The sequence below is a fragment of the Ailuropoda melanoleuca genome, unplaced genomic scaffold, assembly GCF_002007445.2.
Source record: "Ailuropoda melanoleuca isolate Jingjing unplaced genomic scaffold, ASM200744v2 unplaced-scaffold72246, whole genome shotgun sequence".
NCBI classification, from domain to species: Eukaryota; Metazoa; Chordata; class Mammalia; order Carnivora; family Ursidae; genus Ailuropoda; species Ailuropoda melanoleuca.
The window spans coordinates 1-2,366 of record NW_023247444.1 but is presented as its reverse complement, the minus strand read 5'-3'; the positions used below and the strand labels follow the sequence as shown (position 1 = coordinate 2,366).

The 2,366-nt window shown below is 57.9% G+C and overlaps 1 long non-coding RNA gene across 1 annotated transcript; it reads left to right on the top strand.

Moving 5' to 3' along the window:
* The first annotated feature begins 249 nt into the window (after window positions 1-249).
* Window positions 250-2,013, top strand: LOC117800551. The gene is made up of 3 exons (XR_004623109.1): window positions 250-336; window positions 767-1,138; window positions 1,707-2,013. It is a non-coding gene; the product is annotated as an uncharacterized LOC117800551 (long non-coding RNA).
* Window positions 2,014-2,366: the final 353 nt, after the last annotated feature.

Below are 2,366 nucleotides of genomic sequence, written 5' to 3'. Positions count from 1 at the left end.
GTCTCTTGTTCTTCAGGATCTAGCTGGAATGCCACCTCCTCCATGAAGCCTTCCTTATCCCCGTCCCCTCAGAATTGGCCCCTCCTTTCTCTGAGTGTTGTTCTGTCTTTCCCACAGCACTGGTGCTCCTCGTGGGCAGGAACGGTGTTTGTTTATCCTCTTATCCTTCTGCCCAGTGTTTACTCTGCCCAGCAGCTTCATGTGGCAGAGGGCTGCATGAGTCGGTGGACTTCTTCCTGTCCTGGGTCAGGGCTCCCCATTGCGGGCAGTGCATATCCTGTGTCATGGCAAGAATGTGGACATGAACATCAGAAGACTTGGGATCAAGTCTGCCATGTGAGTGACAGTGGGCTAGCCTGACAACCCGGTCTACCTGCGGACCTTTTGTGGGTCTCTGATCAGCCATGGACCTGATGTTCTATCCAGCCAAAGGCGTTTACAGCTTTATTCTGTCATAGTGGTCAGCAAGATCTGGGTTGGCTGCTGGGCTTGGCTGGGCCCCTTCCTGCCAGGGATGGGGCCCTGGGATGTTGTGATCCCCTAGACCAGGAGAGAGGTGAGCCCGAACTCCAGACCCCTGCCTCCTGCTTGCTTGGGGCTGGTGCACAGGGCACGGTCTTCGCTCGGGCACTCTTGGGGATGAGGGGCTACTCGATGTCCTGGGCAGGCAGGGCCCGGGTTTTCCTTAGAGACTGCTAATGAGTGCGTGGATCACAGCGGGTCTTCTCCGTCCTACTATAAATCTTTTTTTTTTGACATTTTCTAGTCAGATGAAATTCACATACTCTAAAACTCGCCAGTTGAAAGTACACAATTCTGTGATTCTTGGCGCACTTGCTATGTGGCATGACCGTCACTGACATCTACCTCCAGAAAATGTCCAGAACCCCAAGAAGAAACCTCACACCTATTTGTAGTCAATCCCAGCTCCCCTGTCCGGCTAGTCCCTGCAACGGTGTCTCCTCTCCGCTTCTACGGATTTGCCTCTTCTGGACATTTCTCCTAACTGGGACCTCAGCAACGCCTGATGTCGGATTCAGCCCTTGTCCACCTTAGAATTCCGAGGCGGGGAGGCCATGGAGACAGAATGCTCCCAGCAATCGCCCTCCCTTTCCTGAAGTTATAGTTGTGCACGACGGTAAGCTTTGCAAACTGTAATTGTCTGAAAAGCACACTCAGGCCTTTGGGTGGTTTACAGCCCTTGGCAAGGGAACGACACAGCCTGGGTCCTTGTGTGGATCAAGCCCAGCGCTCTGGCTCGGCCACGTGACTCAGGTGCCACCAGGGGCGATCCTGCCCGGCCTCCCCAGCCTCTGTGAGGGACCCTGGGCTTCCTGCAGGGAGCTGGCGGTGGCTCTTGCGGGTGTCTGGGGCATGAGGCCGTGCAGACATCTGCTTTGGTTGGCGGAGCCGCTGGGCACAGACTGCTTCTTCCTGGGCATCTGGGTGGATCACGGGGAGGCGTTCACCGTCTGTTCAGGAGGGGCTGGTGAGCAGAGAGCGCTCCTGACTCCACGCGCCTTGCTTTCCCACCTGGGTACCGAGGGCGCAGATCCGCCTGCCCGGACGAGGAGGGTTTGATTGTGCAGCATCTGGACGTGACGAGGGGTGATTCAGGCGGGCGGGTGGGAAGGAGGGTTCTCACCCCACGGGAGTCCCTCCTGCAGACGGAAAATCACCAGCTGTGCTCACTCTGCTATCGGCAGGAGGAAGGACTTGCTCACTCGATCAGTGTGGCAGGAACGTGCTGGGAGGCGCAGGGGAGAAGGGAGCCAGGGAGAGCAATTCCACGAGGTTCCTGTTGGTCCACGGACGCCCCTGCCTGACGGTGTGCCGTCTCCAACCCCTGTGTGTTCATTCATTTGCCAGATATGTATTCAGTCCACACTGCACTCCAGGAGCTCTCAGGGCTCCAGAGACACAGCGATGAGCAGATGCGCAGACAGGTGTCCTTGTGCAGGTCACAGGCCGGTGGGTGCAGGGCGGCAAGGGAATGATTGCTCCGCTGGCGTCGAGGCTCGTTACGAGAGCGTGTCAGAGCGGGTGGGGTCGGGGGCATCCGGAGAGCCTTCCCGGGGTCCCTCGGGGTCCGAAGGGTGAGCAGGGGGTACACCTCCCTGAAGTCCACATTCTCAGACCTGAAAGAAAGCCAGGAGGGGGGACTGGAGGGAGGAAAGGGCCTGTCTGCTTAGGGTCTTATAGGCCTCGCGGGCCCCCTCCCGCCTTGTTCTCCTTAGAGCAATGGGCAGCGCCTAGCTTGGCAGCAGCACGGCCGGATTTGTATTTGAAATGACTGCTCAGTGGGTTAAGCGTTTCACTTCAGCCCAGGTCATGATCCCAGGATCCTGGGATCGAGTCCCGCATGG